At 41.0% G+C, this 18,750-nt stretch overlaps 1 long non-coding RNA gene across 1 annotated transcript in view; it reads right to left on the bottom strand.

The window, feature by feature from the left end:
• LOC140187169 (uncharacterized) overlaps positions 1-18,416 on the bottom strand; it is a 32,126-nt gene extending 13,710 nt beyond the window's left edge. The window contains exons 1-2 of the long non-coding RNA XR_011883025.1: positions 18,140-18,416; positions 7,999-8,141 (exon numbers count right to left, since the gene is read on the bottom strand). This is a non-coding gene — a long non-coding RNA (uncharacterized lncRNA). The remainder of the gene's footprint in view (positions 1-7,998; positions 8,142-18,139) is intronic.
• Positions 18,417-18,750: the final 334 nt, after the last annotated feature.

Below are 18,750 nucleotides of genomic sequence, written 5' to 3'. Positions count from 1 at the left end.
GATTTTAACCAACGTTTTGATGACAGAGTCTGTCATCGAATTGTCAGTTAAAATCGATACCTGTACCCAGCTGGAAGCCAGGGAAGAGTTTAATTGATTCCCAATCCACTAACTTCCCATTAAGTTTTCCTATATTCTATGCCCTCTCTTGCTTTTATGCTGTCTCTGACTTTCCTTGTCAGCCATAGTTGCCTCAATCTTCCCTTAGAATACTCATTCATCTTTGAGATGAACAGTAGCCATCTTATGCCTTCTGAATTGTCCCTAGAAACCCTAGCCTTCATCACTGTTAGTGTATCCTACCAATCAACTTTGGCCAGCTCCTCATTTTTGTTCCTGTAATTTCCTTTACTCCACTACAATACTGCTAGGTCTGACTTTACCTTCTCCTTCTCAATTTGCAGGGTGAATTCTATCATATTATGATCTCTGCCTCCTAAGGGTTCCTTTTTCTTAAGCTCCCTAATCAAATCTGGTTCATTACACAATACCCATTCCAGAAATGCCTTTCCCCCAGTGGTCTTAACAACAAGTTGCATTAAAAAGCCACCTCATAGGCTTTCTATAAATTCCCTCTTTTGGGATCCAGCACCAACCTGACTTTCACAATCTACCTCTATATTGAAATCCCCCATGACTATTGCAACATTTCCATTATTACACGCCTTTTCTATCTCTCACTGTGATTTATATCCCACATCCTGGCTGTTTGGAGGCCTGTATATACTGTAACTCACATCAGGGTCTTTTTACCCTTACTGTTTCTGAACTCTACCCACAAGGATTCTACATCTTCCAAACCCTATGTCACTTCTTTCAAAGGGATTTGATTTCATTTTGTTTTAGCAACAGAACCACCTCTACCTACTTGCCCACCCTTTCAATACAATGTACACCCTTGGATGTTAAGCTCTTAATTATGATTTTTCACCCCACAACGTCATACCTGCCAATCTCTAACTGCAATACATGATCATCTACCATATTCAGTATACTGTGCACAATCAAATATAACATTTTTCAGTCCTGTATTCATCAGCCTTTTCAATTTTGCCCCATCATCTGCCTGAACCTCCTCACAGACTCGCTACATAATGCACACCACACCGTCCTCAGCCGAAGCACTCTGGTTCCCATTCCCTCACCAAGTAAGTTTAAACCCTCCTAACAGCAATAACATATCTGCCCACAAGGATATTGGTCCCCCTAGAGTTCAGGCCTAACCCATCCTTTTAGGACAGATCACACCTCTCCCAGAAGAGTTACCAATGATGCAAAAATCTGAAACCCTGCACCACTTCCTCAACCATTCATTCATTTGTACAGATGTCCTATTCTTTTCCTGACTCACAGGTAGTACTGGGAGTAATATCGTTATTACTATCAGTCTCTTCTCTAACTCCCTATACTCACTAAATTCCTTTGCTTTTTATAACGTATCTGGACTTATAGAGCAGCTGGCGCAGGAATAATGTTTTCTCTATTACTGCTTTGTGATTAGATAAGGAAAAGTTCATGCCAATGGCATACTATAGTTGTCTATAAGAGGGAGGGAGGAGAAGGCGGTGCGATGCAGCGTGCGCGGCCATTCGGAATGAATATCATATGTGTAACTAGGGGGCCGTGCACAATCCGGATTTGATGGGGGCAGCTGTGCGAAGCACGGAGGAACACCTGGAGAAACTTCTGAAATGCCTGCTTCATTGCCACTGCTACTGTGTGATCGAGAATCTCCGGAGACGAAGGCCCCAAATCCTCGGCTTTGCGTATCGCCTGTTGCCAGGGCTGGGGTTGAAACACTCGGCAGAGATGGTGCTCGGTGCTTGATGTCAGAGAGCTGGTCGGAGGCTCGGAGTTTTTCGGACGGACTCGGAGTCGGACTGTGGTCGGATGCTTCCGGGATGCTGCATTGGCAAGTTGGCGGCGCTGGAGGTTTACCGTCTGCGTGAGATGATGGGACTTTCAAGAGACTTTGAGACTTTTACTGTGCCATGGTCTGTTCTTATCAAATTACGGTATTGCTTTGCACTGTTGTAACTATATGTTATAATTATGTGGTTTTTATTAGTTTTTAAGTCAGTTTGTCATGTGTTTTTGTGATATCATTCTGGAAAAACTTTGTATCATTTCTTAATGCATGCATTACTAAATGACAATAAAAGGGGACTGCGTGTCCTCGTAATCATAATCATAATATATACTTTTTCCTATAAATTTCCAAAATAAGACATGTGGAGCCAAAGTTTCCACTGGAGACACAAGGGACTGAAGCTGCTGGAATCTGGAGCAAAAACAGTCTGGGGGAGGAACTGAGGACTGGTGCAAGGTCTCTTCCCAAAATATCAGCAATTGCTATTCTTCCACAGATATTGCTTAAAACACCGAGCTCCTCCAGCAAGTTGTTTGTTGCTCCAATACTTTCAGAAACAGTTACATGACCAAAAGTAGTGAGAACAAGGAAGGTGTAGAAAATGTAAATAAATAACTGGAAGTTCAAGTGATAAGAGTGGACAGGGGCTGCTTATTGGAAATTATGCAAAGGTTCACCCAGAGCAGTTCCACCCCCTCCAAACTGCAGTGTTTCTGCACTGGATCAAACATGACATTACCCTGCGTTTTCCAGTATATCACACCTCCTTTTGTAAAGACATTTAGATTGAACTTGGTAAAATGTAATAAATTCTAAGAAAAAGCCAAAAGTAAGACAAGAAAATACATAAATAGAAGGTATCTTATTCAATGTGTCTGGATTTGAGGAATCTGCAGCTTGTAATATAGTTTATTTTGTCTTATAACTTGCAGATATACTGTATACTCAGCAAAGCTCAGGATTTCAGTGACAAAAAGCTGCAATAGAATTGCATGAACATTTTAAAGCTATGGTTAAGAAATAAAATTGTTATCTTAATGTGTGTAAGTTAGCAATAGCACATTTTCCGAAAATAATTTCAGAAGATTGATGATAAGTTTGCCTCTGTACCATACTCAGATGTGTGGACAGATCAATTGTTTTACAGCTCTCGAGCGTAGCAGTGCAACAAAATGATAGAATGAGTGGGTACGCCATCCTAACTGATTGATTGTTCCAGTACTGTATGAAGAGTGCCTGTGATAATCCAGTCAGACATCAAAGCAATGGCAGCAAAAACAAAATAAATTTTCTTGATATACAAAACCTCTTTTTTTCAGATTTTACCGTCAATAATTGAAAGGCATTCTCAAAAGCTGACATATTTTTATATACTTTCATGCATAAAACTCTGATAATATATCCTAATACTTTTTACTTTAAGAAAGCAGTCTTAGATGCAAATTTGAGCATCGACAACTGACGGCTTGGTTGACACTTAACCCAATGCAGTAGATAATGATACGACTGGATAAGAATGGTTAAAAATACTGCTTAATAAATATACAGCTGCTATTTATGGTCATCTCCAATTGAATTGTAGTTTATTATAGGAAATAAATGTTGATGTATTTGTCCTAATTTTTAATAAGCCAAAATAACAAAAGTGATCCAAAATTACTTCTTCACTCAGAGTGATGAAAGTGAGCAATGAGCTTCCAACAGGAGTAGTGTTGGTGAGATCAATTTCAACATTTAAGAGAAATTTGAATAAGTACGTGGATGAGAGTGGTATGGAGAGATATGGTCCATGTGTAGACTAGACAGAATAACAGTTCGGCATGCACTGGGTGGGCCAAAGGACCCATTTCTGTGCTGTGGTGCTCTAATCAAAGTTGAAAAGTCCAGTTCTACTGAATACAATGAGCGACAAAGCAGCGAGGTTCCTGGTTAAGAGTCCAGGATGCAGTCAGGAAGGTATAGAGCACCCAGTGAAGCATGAAGACACTGGAATGTCTAAATTTAGTCGCTTCCACTGGGAAGTGTAAAACTGGCAGGTGTGTAACAGACACCTGTCATTTTTGAGATTTTTTCCAGCAGTCTTTCAATGCCACACACATTCCTAAACTGAGTTCAGTTATAACCTTGCGAGGATTTACCCTTCTTTTCTGAATTTAGGCCATTGCTCAAAACAACCGATAAGATGCTACTGTGCTATCTTACCTGCCTTATAAATATGTAAATAGCATGGGATAGGTGTGTGAAGAATAGAAGAAATAAACTAAATAGAAGCATGCTCTAGCAATTCTGTGTTGTAACCAGTTCTACTGCTAGTAGTTGTTTCAATGCATGCATTGGTAGATAGTTACACAGTAATAGAAAATTATAAGTTTTAATGAATTTGACTAATCAGGACAAAGTTATAGTTGGTTAAGAATCAAGCAAGATCAATGTAGTTACCAACAGCAAAGATGCTGATTGTGTTGTACACCCTTGGAGACTTTACAAGCCTGCTATTTTACATGACTCACTTTTAAAGATTGAATTGTATTTCCAGTTAGGACAGTGCGCAACTGGAAACTTTCAGGCATGGCATAACCCTGTGGCCGTCTCCCTCATTCTGGGTGGAAGATGGTTGGGATGATGACTTGTTCTGATAAGCAATGTATTTTGTAGATGGTGCACGCTGCAGCAACAGTGTGTAGATAATGACAGAAATAAATGGTCAGAAATAAGGATGTGGTGACAGTGCAGGCTACTTAAGTAATGCCAGAACATTATTCATAAGGCCATAAGATATAGGAGCAGAAGTGGGCCATTTGGCCCATTGCATCTGCTCCACCATTCTATCATTGGCTGATCCAACTCTTCCAGTCATCCCCACTCCTCTGCTTTCACCCCATACCCTTTGATGCCCCGGCTAGTCAAGAACCTATCTATCTCTGCCTTAAATACACCCAATGACTTCGCTTCCACAGCTGCTCGTGGCAACAAATTCCACAGATTTACCACCCTCTTTCTAAAGTAATTTCTTCACATCTCAGTTCTAAAAGGACATCCTTCAATCCTGAAGTCGTGCTCTCTTGTCCTAGAATCTCCTACCATGGGAAATAAGTTTGCCATATCTAATCTGGTCAGGCCTTCTAACATTCGGAATGTTTCTATGAGATCCCCCCTCATTCTCCTGAACTCCAGGGAATACAGCCCAAGAGCTGCCAGATGTTCCTCATACGGTAACCCTTTGATTCATGACGCAAATGAAGTAATTGCATTATATATTTGTGCCTTGTAGATGTTTTGAAATGACTTTGTAGAGTGAGCAAGTGACTCACCCACTTCAAGATTCACATTCTCTGCCCGGCTTTTCTCAGAGAAATTCATAAGGCTTATTCATATAATTTTCTAGTCAATGGTCACCTAACCCAGTACAACCACCACCACCGCCAAATCTTAGGTATTGATGCTAGGGGAATCAATGGCAATAATTCTACAAACATAGAAACATAGAAAACCCACAGCGCAAAACAGGCCCTTCGGCCCACAAAGTTGTGCCGAACATGTCCCTACCTTAGAAATTACTAGGCTTACCCATAGCCCTCTATTTTTCTAAGCTCCATGTACCTATCCAAAAGTCTCATAAAAGACATTATCGTATCTACCTCCACCACCATTGCCAGCAGCCCATTCCACGCACTCACCACTCTCTGAGTAAAAAACTTAACCCTGACATCTCCTCTGTACCTACTCCCCAGCACCTTAAACCTGTGTCCTCTTGTGGCAACCATTTCAACCCTGGGAAAAAGCCCCTGACTATCCACACGATCAATGCCTCTCATCATCTTACACCTCTATCAGGTCACCTCTCATCCTCCATCGCTCCAAGGACAAAAGGCCGAGTTCACTCAACCTATTCTCATAAGGCATGCTCCCCAATCCAGGCAACACCTTTGTGAATCTCCTCTGCACCCTTTCTATGGTTTCTACATTCTTCCTGTAGTGAGGCAACCAGAACTGAGCACAGTACTCCAAGTGGGGTCTGACCAGGGTCCTATATAGCTGCAACATTACCTCTCGTCTCCTAAATTCAATTCCACGATTGATGAAGGCCAATGCACCATATGCCTTCTTAACCACAGAGTCAATCTGCGCAGCTGCTTTGAGCATCCTATGGACCCGGACCCCAAGATCCTTCTGATATTCTGTTGAATATCAAGAGAAGGTCAGAGTTCCTCACATAATGGAGATGTTTATTGCCTGACATTTGAGTGGCATTTGGCACCAGTCCGTGTCTGAATATTAAAAATTAGCTTTAATTGTCACATGGACATGGAGAGGACAGTCCGTACAGACAGCGGAGGGAATTGAATCCCAATCACTGGCGCTGTAATGCGTTATTCGATCCACTTTGCTACCATGTCACCTATGGATATGCCTTGCTGCATTTTCACATGAGGAACTACATTACTAAAGGAATTTGAAAATTAAGTAGAATATTGGTAAAAAATGGCCTCAACTATAGGGATATGTCTGAATGTGACACATGTCATGATACAATAGAAAAGCAGGAAATTAGGCTCAAATTACAAAACACAGGTATTTCACTGATGGAGTATTGCGTCCAGTTCTGGTCTCACAGTTTAGGTGGGATGTGAAAATCATAGATAAGAATACAGAAATGTCTTGATAGAGTAATTGCAGGGTTAAGAAATTTGAACTGCAGTATTGCACAGGATAAGCTGGGGTTGTTCTCCTTGGACAGTGAAATTTTAAAGGAGATTAGCTGGAGGTGTACAAGATTATAACTGGTAGACTGAGAAATATTTGCATTAGCAGATGGTTCAAAGGAATACAGATTTAAAAGTTTGGTTAAAAGCTACAAAGATGCTGTGAGGAAAGCTTTCATTACTAAGCAAATAATTGAGACCTGGAAGTATTGACTGTGAGCTGGTGAAATCAGAATTAATCAGTACCTTCAAAAGGCATTGGATTGACAAGAATGATTAGAGCTATACAGAAAGATAGGGGAATACAACTGAAGCAAGAATCAGAAACAAGCATCGACCGAGTAGTTTGTCCACTCCTGTGAGGTAACATTTTTGTGATGTTATGATTCTCTTAAGTGCTTATCAAATCAAACTTGTGAATTTGTCTGATCACTGATTTCCCTTTTGAGGTAGATCTGTATTTTTGTCTGTGGATGCATTATGTCAATATTTCAAAAGTTCATTTATTATCAAAGTTTACACCTCTGAAATTCATCTCCAGATAGCCAGAAAACCACAAAAGCAAAGAATGGAAGTACGATAATCAAACCCCAAATTCCTCCTCCCTGCACACAAAAAAAACAAACAAAAATGGAACAGGTACATTGACCCCTAAATCCCCTCCCCCACACAGAAAAAACTAAGAATGATCCAGCGAGAAACACAGATTACAAAAAAAAAACCGGAAGACTGAAAAGTATACAGTCCAAGTCCACATCTGAAACGCAGAAAACTGGGAAACATTCTCAATTTTTCACAAAAGATCTGCTGAATTTATTACAAATGTTCAGATAGTCATAAATCTCCTGTTCAAATGTTTCCAGCAGTGGGCCAGGGGTCAATTTTCACTCAGAAATAGCAAAGAATCTCAGTTCTCAATTGATGATATTGCCCCCAGATAAGCTAAATTTTAACACCTTTTGTGTTTCCTAACAAGATGAATGATTATACACAATACCCAGAATTAAGATCACCCAGTGTGGGTTCATCATAACATAAACTATCTGAGTAAAGCAGACAGTGATATGGTCCTGTTCTTGGATTGCAGAGGTTTGGCCAATAAACCATTGAATAGCAATACTTTGAAAATAAGTAAATCTGGCAGTCTGTGGGATAGCAGCAGAAAATTGCTATGGTAAATGCACAGTTGTAAATCCCAGCAGAATTTCAGAGCTTCAGAAATTCTTAAAGAATCATATTAGAGATTATGTTAAGTCCAATAGAGTTTGTATGAAATCGCGCAGCTCTAATGCGTATGTAAACTTAATTTCATAGCTCTTGAGGATCCAGTTATTACAGCAGATGCCTGGTGCTTATCAAATCTTTACTTGTTATTTTGGAGAAATGCTTTTCTTTCGTTCTTTGCTGTGATGCCATTGTGCCTACCTCCTCATCCAAAGGTTGGCTTATCTCTCAGCCAGATCATTTGCCTTGGTTTTGAGAGGAAGCTTTCCCCTGACCTGCTGCTGTACCAGTCCAGGCAAAATCTCACTTCCGTTCACAGCCTGTTTGATATGGATGTGCGACACCTACAATAAAAAACAGAAGATACTGAGCAGATTGGGCAGCAACTGTGGAGAGAAAAAATGAATTCATATTGCAGCTTAATGGCATTTATTTCCAATTATTGCATTTATTTCCAATTTCCAGCATCTGCAGTTTTTGGCTTTTCAATGTCACTGGTTTGCAGTCTCTGACCTCAGTTGAAGTTCAGGATTTATTCTGTACGTTTCATGTGGACCAGCACCCAGCCATGGCTCATCTTCAGCCTCAGCATCCTGCCTTCAACTTGATTCCCAACACTTATTTGTGGCACAAACCCAAATACATTTCAAATTCATGGTCTGCCATCTCCGTTGGTTAACACAGTTCTGCCTTGTGATATCCTTGATCTGCAGCAAGACTGCCAGAAAATTCTTGTGCAAGCTTCCCCAAGGGTCTACATTCAAAATGTTTCTAGCTTTTATCTTAAAATAGTTAGCAATATTAAATTGGAATGTATAAAAATTAAATATCCGATTCACCAAATGATTGAACACAAGCATTTGAAACCAGGAGAGGACTTGCTCCATCACAATTTTACAGCCAATACAATCGAAAGCTAAAACCTGTAAACTAAGTTTCTCTATAATATTGGTTCCTCCATGTCATCTTTCCATTCCTTGCAAACTATACCACCCATTTTAAGATTATTTATCATTAATTTATTTAAGATACTTTGATAAAAGAAGATAAAATATCGAGAAGAGAGAACAAGGAGACAAAATGCTTCATAGTGGTATTACAACTACATATAAACATTATTTTTGGAGGTGTGACATATTTTAGTGTGATGTTCATTTGATTGCTTTTAGACTCTATCACAAGGAACTCCAGACAGCAAGCGCAAGGATAGATAATATGAATATTGACTATCATTTTGAAGAATAATGATTCTGCTTGTTGCAATTCAATCTCCAGAAGAAGTCTGGTATCAGACCACAGGAATTATTCAGTATACTATTAGTGCATTTTAATTGGAATTCCAGCATTATCAACTAACCTTCTTTATATTTAACCTGGCAGTATTTGATGTCATATTTGAGTTAAGAATTTGGAGAAAATTTCATTTGTAATTTTTATTTCCACATGAATAAAATCCTCAGATTTTTGCTTAATTTTTCAAGTTTTTACACCTCATGTTCAAATATAAGTGTATTATAGTTAAAGAAGAATGTTCAAACTTATTAATCCTTAATTTAATAGATACAAAATGTGCACAGGAAGTTAATGTCTAGACAGATACCCAACCTTTGAAAGTTCAATACAAGATAAAGCAGATGTGTGTTAAGTATCTACTGCAGAGCAATAGAGTACTGCTGTTTTTTTTTCATACAGTAAACGTAGTCTTGGGAATTACAGTCTCATTTATTCAACTCTGAACAAAAGGTTCAATACTTTGTGATATTGGGCAGATTTACTGTATCTTGTGACATTGTCCTGTTTGTTTGCCATGCTCATGCATGCTATTTTGAACAGATTTAGCTTAGGTTTTAAAAGCACAACAACAAAGTTGTTTGAGATGTATTCGTAATAACAGCACAGCAATGGCAAATAAGTATTTTGGATCTTGGCCAATGATAACGTTAGCAACATGTCTCCTTAATGAGATGCAAAGATCAAGAAATAAACTAAGGACTGAGCAATGGGAGAATACCGATTCATTCAAATCAGTTACAGAAAGAAAATAGGCAGAAAATTTAAATTATGGGAGAAGTAAAAAAAAACATATAAAGCTTATTGAAAAATTGAGACTTTAACACTTCCTAAGAAGTATTAAATTAATTTGTAACAAAAAAGATTAATTGACAATAGTTAATAATTATCAAGTTATTAAAAGTACACTTAAGTTATTAATTGCTAAACAATATCCTATAATGGGTTAAAGAAGCAATTAAAATGGAAATGCAGAAAATTCAAAAAAATTAATGGCGAGAATAAACAGATTTACTCTATTCATGAAAATAACAACAGAAGTGAAAATTAGCCAACAACTGTAGCAATATACAATTCATGGAGAATTTCTTTCTTGCAACAAGCTACTACCAATTTGAATATCTATGACAGCATATATATCTCACTTCCTACTGTTTTTCAACAAAGTTAAGGTTCAATTAATTAATGATTCTATTGAAATATGCTCATGTTAATACTGACATTAAACTCCATTGCAATTAATTATGAAAGTTTATAAAAGTAAAACCATTTTTTCTATTTTGAACAGAAGTATTAATTTTTGCAATATTGAAGTTTAACTGAACTAGTGGCCTGTAGTTATTTTTGTCATGTGGGAAAATATGTTTAGTCTATTTGCACACAGCAAGGATCTGTGAAATTGATCATCATTATCACAGGTCACTTACCATTATAGTCAGGGATATTGGGCATTGCTAGGTGACCCTACTTTGTGCTTAACATCTTGATGAATACAGGTCATTAGGGTGAGTTTTAGGTTCAACCTCAAATGTGCACTTCCAGTTCATTGCTGGACTGGCCCAGAATCAACTCAAGTGAATAAATGAGTAGATGAGTTTAATCTAGAGCTTCACACATAAAAAATGCTGGTGAACGCAGCAGGCCAGGCAGCATCTATAGGAAGAGGTACAGTCGATGTTTCGGGCCGAGACCCTTCGTCAGGACTAACTGAAAGAGGAGATAGCAAGAGATTTGAAAGTGGGAGGGGGGGGGTGATCCGAAATGATAGGAGAAGACAGGAGGGGAAGGGATGGAGCTAAGAGCTGGAAAGTTGATTGGCAAAAGGGATACGAGGCTAGAGAAGGGAGAGGATCATGGGACGGGATCATGGGTGTGTTGCTTGAATTTTCAGCATCTGCAGATTTCCTCGTGTTTGCGTTTTTGATCTAGAGCTTATTGGATTCTGATGTTTTAATTCAAAGTTCTTTTAGAAGCCAAAAAAGAGGCACAAACCTGTTACTTCATGATCATTTTATGAACGATTGTTTTATTAAGAAAAATTGAAGCGGTATGTGATAGGTGTTTGCTAAGCCAAGAGAGAGAGAAAGAGACGGAAGAATTAAGAAGATGAGGTCCAGCATGGAACAACTCTTTTATGCTATATAGATAAGGAAAATTCCATTCAAATATGTAGATATAAGTTAACCAATGAGGAAGCACTTATTCAAATAACACAGTACCGAGAGACGCTTCCAGAATTATACCAACATAACCACTAGAGTCATATTAAACTGTTATATACATATAAGAACTACTTAAAATACAAGTAGATAACTAATCATTAAAAAAGAAAATAACAATTAAATAACATGATCTAAGAATTAAACAGTTTGATCTAGCAAGGTCTACATATCAACACATCCTAGTACCCATTCTACTATTTAGATAGTACAAGGTTGAAAAGGCTCAGCTCTGAACATTTAACTTCCAAGAAATAGGCTTAATGGACCAATGGCACACTCCAAGTCGACCTTTGCATTACTTTTTAATTAAGATTAATTAACTCATGAATAAAGGTGAATTGAGTGCAAGTAACACACCAGATGGAGAATTAAGCTTGTCCAACAAGCCTACTTTGGTTGTTGTGCACGATAATAGTTTTTGACGATTCTTCATGAACTACTCCATCTTACGAATGTTTTTCAGTGAAACATTCTGCTTACACAAGATCTGATGTTTCATTTCTGCACGGGGAAAAGTATCCATGTGGTGTGGTACTGGGCTTCCTCTTTGTGTTTTATATATTCTACCATACTTGTTCCACTTGCTAAGCTTGACATAAAGGAATTCGAAGGAATGGATGTAAGGCTCTCCTGGTTTCAGTGGTGGTTTAGGGAGCTAGATAGAAACTTTATTGATCCCAAAGGAAATTACAGTATCACAGTGGCATGGGAATTTCACAGACATACAAATATTAGAAAAGAATTAATAAAGAATAAAACAAGTTACCACAAACAGTCTAACAGGAGGAGTAATCACTTCTCTGGCTATGGGTTGACTCATTACGGAGCCTAATGGCCGAAGGCAAGAATGACCTCATATAGTGCTCTTTGGAGCAGCACAGATGTCTTAGTCTATTACTAATAGTGCTTCTCTGTTCAGCCAAGGTGGCATGCAGAGGGTGAGAAACATTGTCCAGAATTGCCAGGATTTTCCATAGGGTCCTTTGTTCTACCACAGCCTCTAGTGTGTCCAGGTTGATTTCCATAACAGAACCAGACTTTCTAATTGGTTTATTGAGCCTGTTAGCATCACCCGTGTTGATGCCATTGCCCCAGCACACCACCGCATAGATTGTACTGGCAACAACAGACTGGTAGAACCATGAAGAAGAGGCCTGGATACTCCAAAGGACCTCAGTCTCCTCATGAAATAGAGGCAGCAGCTCTGGCCCTTCTTGTTGGTGCTCCACTCAAGTCTGTCATCTAGGTGCACCTCCAGGTACTTCTAGGTCCTCACCACATCCACGTCTTCACCATCAGTAGTAACAGGGAGCAGAGCAGACTGAGCCTTCATAAAGTCCATCATTATCTCCCTTGTCTTACTGATGTTGAGCTGCAGATAATTCAGCTTGCACCATTTGACAAAGTCCTCCACCAGGGCCCTGTATTCATCCTTCTGTTCCCCCCCTTTGCACACCCAACTATTGCTGAGTCATCAGAGGATTTCTGCAGATGTCATATAACCATATAAAATTACAGCACGGAAACAGGCCATCTTGGCCCTTCTAGTCCATGCTGAACTCTCATTCTCACCTAGTCCCACCAACCTGCACTCAGCCCATAACCCTCCATTCCTTTCCTGTCCATATAGCTGTCCAATTTAACTTCAAATGACAACATTGAACCTGCCTCACCACTTCTGCTGGAAGCTTGCTCCAAACAGCTACCACTCTCTAAGTAAAGAAGTTCCCCCTCATGTTACCCCTAAACTTTTGCCCTTTAACTCTCAACTCATGTCCTCTTGTTTGAATCTCCCCAACTCTCAATGGAAAAAGCCTATCCACGTCAACTCTATCTATCCCCCTCATAATTTTAAATGCCTCTATCAAGTCCCCCCTCAACCTTCTACGCTCCAAAGAGTAAAGACCCAACTTGTTCAACCTTTCTCTGTAACTTAGGAGGTGAAACCCAGGTAACGTTCTAGTAAATCTTCTCTGTACTCTCTCAATTTTGTTGCCATCTTTCCTATAATGACATCTTTCATCTTTAACATTTGCACACAAGAGGTCCGGTGTTTTACCTAAAGTATGTGACTCAGTGTTTTACCTAAAGTCTGAAGTTTACAGGATAAACAGGAAGGGAACCAATATGGTTTTGAAGGCACTTGAGAAATCAAAAAAATGATCCCCACAGTGCTGCCCTGCTTATCCAAATGGGAGTAGGCTCTGTTCAGCAGGTAGATGGCAGCATTGTTGACTCCAGTGTGCTGCAGTTAGGCAAACTGCATGGGATCAAGGTCTAATCTGACCAGGGGTTGGAGGTGAGCCAAGACCAACCTCTCTCGGGTCTTCATGATGTGTGAGGTTAGGGCCACTGGACGGTAGTCATTCAAGACTTTCAGTTGGCCCTTGTTAGGCAATGAGACCACACACGATGTTTTCCACATAGTCAAGACCATTTCCAGGCTGAGACTCAGACTGAAAATGCATTGGAGAACTCCATATAGCTGCTCAGCCCACTCTTTCAGGACCTGGGGGGTTCCCAGCATCCGGTCCCAATGCTTTGCCATGTCTGAGCTTCCCCAGAGCCCTTCTCATGTGCTTAGTAGTGAAGGTGAGTCCATGATGACTGGGGAGTTGGTGGAAGGTGGAGATCAGTGGGGGTGAAGGTGAAGATTGGGACGATACCAGTTAGTATGTGGAGGTGTGGATAGTAGCTACGGGATGAGGAGGGGATGTAGATGGTTGTAGCCTGTGTTGTTCATCTACGTGTTGATCTGAAGGGGGAGCAGGGAGGAGGGGAGGTGTTGGTGCTCAGGGAGCATTGGTGCCTCGGCACCTGGACTGTTGTGCTGAGAGGGGTGTGAATACAAGAGGGCAATTGCAAAACCCATTAGTTTAACTCATGCAACACACATCAAAGTGCTGGTGAATGCAGCAGGCCAAGCAGCATCTGTAGGAAGAGGTGCAGTCGACGTTTCAGGCCGAGACCCTTCGTTAGGACTAACTGAAGGAAGAGTGAGTAAGGGATTTGAAAGTTGGAGGGGGAGGGGGAGATCCAAAATGATAGGAGGAGGGGGAGGGATAGAGCCAAGAGCTGGACAGGTGATAGGCAAAAGGGGATACGAGAGGATCATGGGACAGGAGGTCCAGGAAGAAAGACAAGGGGGGGGGGGACCCAGAGGATGGGCAAGAGGTATATTCAGAGGGACAGAGGGAGAAAAAGGAGAGTGAGAGAAAGAATGTGTGCATAAAAATAAGTAACAGATGGGGTACGAGGGGGAGGTGGGGCCTAGCGGAAGTTAGAGAAGTCGATGTTCATGCCATCAGGTTGGAGGCTACCCAGATGGAATATAAGGTGTTGTTCCTCCAACCTGAGTGTGGCTTCATCTTTACAGTAGAGGAATTCACAACTGTATTCCGAGGGTCCACAGCTAGGCTGGTTGAAGCCAGTGATGATCTTCATGCCTCTCCACACTTGCCATGTGGTACCCAAGCTTGTTCTCCAGCTCTCTCCTGTATTCCTCTTTGGCCACCTTGATCTTCTCCTTTAACTCCTTCTTCACGTGTTTCAATTTCTCCCTGCCCCCTGATCTAAAGGCCATCTTTTTGTGGTTGAGAAGAGCCTTTAGATCACTGGTGACCCATGGTTTGTCGCTAGGGAAGCAGCAAACAGTCCTTGATGTTATTCCAGTGTCCACACAGAAGCTGATGTAGCCAGTGACACAATTAGTAAGTCCATTAATGTCCTCCTCATATGATTCACAGAGCACATTCCAATCAGTAACTTCAAAGTAGCCTTCAAGGCCTTAATGGCCTCTGGAGACTATTTCTTTACTGTCTTGGTGGTAACTACTGTTGCTGTACTTTGGTCTTATATAAGAGCATGAGGCGAACCAGATTGTGATCTGATCTGCCAAGTGGGGGGAGAGCTGTGGAATCGTATGCATCTCTAACATTGGCATACAAGAGGTCCAGTGTTTTATTTCTCTTGTATGACACTTGACAAACTGATCGAAGGTGGGTAGGGCTGTCCAAGGAGAAACATGGTTGATGTCTCCCGATATTGCAACAAATGCACTGGAGTGTAGACTCTGGCGTTTCGCAATGGTAGTGCATATGATGTCACACACAGCATCGGGAAGGCGGAACGTAGACAACGAGCCCTATGGCGTGGCTGAACTCACGCGGTAGATAAAACAAAGACAATTTTATATAAATTTTGTGATTGGTCTGCTGTTCAGGTGAGACTGAGTTGTTAAAGATGTCTTTTTTGCCACTTGCTCAAAAACAATAAAGGACCAATGCATTTATCCATCCGTTACCTAGCACACATGTTGCAGCTAGAAATCAAATGGTTGTTTCTTGAATGAAAGTGGTTGCTTTCTGACCTAGTCACATAGACTATTCCATATCTTTGGTATTTCAGAGAATGTTAATGTAAAGCTGCTGATTTTAGAAGGTGCACATTAGCATGCTGCATCAATACTCTAACCCTAACCCTAAACTGTTGTGCATGCTGCCTGTTGGAGTTCTCTGATAAAAAGCTCCTGTTCTTCAAAAAACTGAAAATGAAATTGAGTGGGCTCCTGAAGGGAGTTGTTTCATGGCGGTTGTTTAGGTAAATGTAAAATATACATATCAGCAAAGGACTCGAAAGATGCCAGATTGTTTCTTCAGACTGGTCATCTGCTTTTAACCATTGGTACAGTACTGATTGTCAATGCAGATATAAAGAAGGCAAGACAAAGACTATACTTCATTCGGAGTTTGAAGAGATTTGGTATGTCAACAAATACACTGAAAACTTCTATAGATGTACCATGGAGAGCATTCTGACAGGCTGCATCACTCTCTGGTATGGGGTGGCGGGGGGCTACTGCACAGTACCAAAAGAAGATGCAAAGGATTGTAAATTTACTCGGCTCCATCTTGGGTACTAGCGTACAAAGTACCCAGGACATCTTCAAGTAGCGGGGCCTCAGAAAGGCAGTGTCCATTATTAAGGACCTCCAGCACCCAGGGCATGCCCTTTTCTCACTGTTACCATCAAGTAGGACGTACAGAAGCCTGAAGACTCACACTCAGTGATTCAGGAACAGCATCCTCCCCTCTGCTACCCAATTCCTAAATGGACATTGAACCCTTGAACACTACCTCCCTTTTTTAATATATATTATTTCTGTTTTTTTTGCACAATTTTAATCTATTCAATATACGTATACTGTAATTGATTTATTAATTATTATTTTTTCTTCTATATTATGTATTGCATTGAACTGCTGCTGCTAAGTTAACAAATTTCTTGACACATGCCGGTGATAATAAACCTGATTCTGATTCTGATTCTGCTGTTCATTTCCATCTAGGGTAAGTATTTTCAATTCGGGATTTATTATATTGAAAAAACAATTATTCATTGCCAGTGTCATATTAACGTTGCCAACTTCCTTGCTGTTAATATATATTTCTAGCAATTTCTGTAACTTATTGATACAATAATATTACCAATCTGTCTCTGTAGTCAAAACACCAGGTGCAGAACTCGTTGACTTTATTAACTTTGCCTCCAACTTTCACCCTGCCCTCAAGTTTACCTGGTCCATTTCTGACACCTCCCTCCCCTTTCTAGATCTTTCTGTCTCTGTCTCTGGAGACAGCTTATCCACTGATGTCTACTATAAGCCTATTGACTCTCACAGCTATCTGGACTATTCCTCTTCTCACCCTGTCTCTTGCAAAAACGCCATCCCCTTCTCGCAATTCCTCCGTCTCCGCCGCATCTGCTCTCAGGATGAGGCTTTTCATTCTAGGACGAGGGAGATGTCTTCCTTTTTTGAAGAAAGGGGCTTCCCTTCCTCCACTATCAACTCTGTTCTTAAACGCATCTCCCCCATTTCACGTACATCTGCTCTCACACCATACTCCCGCCACTCCACTAGGAATAGGGTTCCCCTGGTCCTCACCTACCACCCCACCAGCCTCCGGGTCCAACATATTATTCTCCGTAACTTCCGCCACCTCCAACGGGATCCCACCACTAAGCACATCTTTCCCTCCCCCCCTCTCTCTGCATTCCGCAGGGATCGCTCCCTACGCAACTCCCTTGTCCATTCGTCCCCCCCATCCCTCCCCACTGATCTCCCTCCTGGCACTTATCCGTGTAAGCGGAACAAGTGCTACACATGCCCTTACACTTCCTCCCTTACCACCATTCAGGGCCCCAAACAGTCCTTCCAGGTGAGGCAACACTTCACCTGTGAATCGACTGGGATGATATACTGCGTCCGGTGCTCCCGATGTGGCCTTTTATATATTGGCGAGACCCGACGCAGACTGGGAGACCGCTTTACTGAACATCTACGCTCTGTCCGCCAGAGAAAGCAGGATCTCCCAGTGGCCACACATTTTAATTCCATATCCCATTCCCATTCTGACATGTCTATCCACGGCCTCCTCTACTGTAAAGATGAAGCCACACTCAGGTTGGAGGAACAACACCTTATATTCCGTCTGGGTAGCCTCCAACCTGATGGCACAAACATCGACTTCTCTAACTTCCGCTAAGGCCCCACCTCCCCCTCGTACCCCATCTGTTACTTATTTTTATGCACACATTCTTTCTCTCACTCTCCTTTTTCTCCCTCTGTCCCTCTGAATATACCTCTTGCCCATGCTCTGGGTCCCCCACCCCCCCCTTGTCTTTCTTCCCGGACCTCCTGTCCCATGATCCTCTCGTATCCCCTTTTGCCTATCACCTGTCCAGCTCTTGGCTCTATCCCTCCCCCTCCTGTCTTCTCCTATCATTTTGGATCTCCCCCTCCCCCTCCAACTCTCAAATCCCTTACTCACTCTTCCTTCAGTTAGTCCTGACGAAGGGTCTCGGCCTGAAACGTCGACTGCACCTCTTCCTACAGATGCTGCCTGGTCTGCTGCATTCACCAGCAACTTTGATGTGTATTGCTTGAATTTCCAGCATCTGCAGAATTCCTGTTGTTTGACCAGGTTTAAAAGCCTTGTTTACCCTTAGTTCACTGCTGCCAAGTAGTATATCTGCTCCACAGGGTATTTTTATAGCATCAAAGCAAGATATAGATCTTTAACTGTATGTCTATGTTTCGTATTTATTCTCCACCCCACCCACCACAATGTGCTCCTTATTTTGCCTGTTGATTGCTCCATGTTATATTCTAAATAAGCAGGTATTGCACCAATATTCTTGAACCTTACGTGCAGAGTAACTCATCTGAATTTGCACAGGAAGGGCTGTGCCTTGTTTGGAGCCATATTTTGAAGACGACATTCTCTCTCTTGAATGAGATGGCGCTGAGTGTTTGATTTATGCAGAATTCCATTCTCCTTCATCTATTCAATTCAACGACAACAAGGATTTCATCAAAATCCACATTTTTGTACTTTTTAACAGAAATTATTCTTGTGCTAATCCACTAGGTGGTATGCTC

This window comes from Mobula birostris, chromosome 24 (assembly GCF_030028105.1).
Source record: "Mobula birostris isolate sMobBir1 chromosome 24, sMobBir1.hap1, whole genome shotgun sequence".
NCBI classification, from domain to species: domain Eukaryota; kingdom Metazoa; phylum Chordata; class Chondrichthyes; order Myliobatiformes; family Myliobatidae; genus Mobula; species Mobula birostris.
This window is presented reverse-complemented; position numbering and strand designations above follow the sequence as displayed.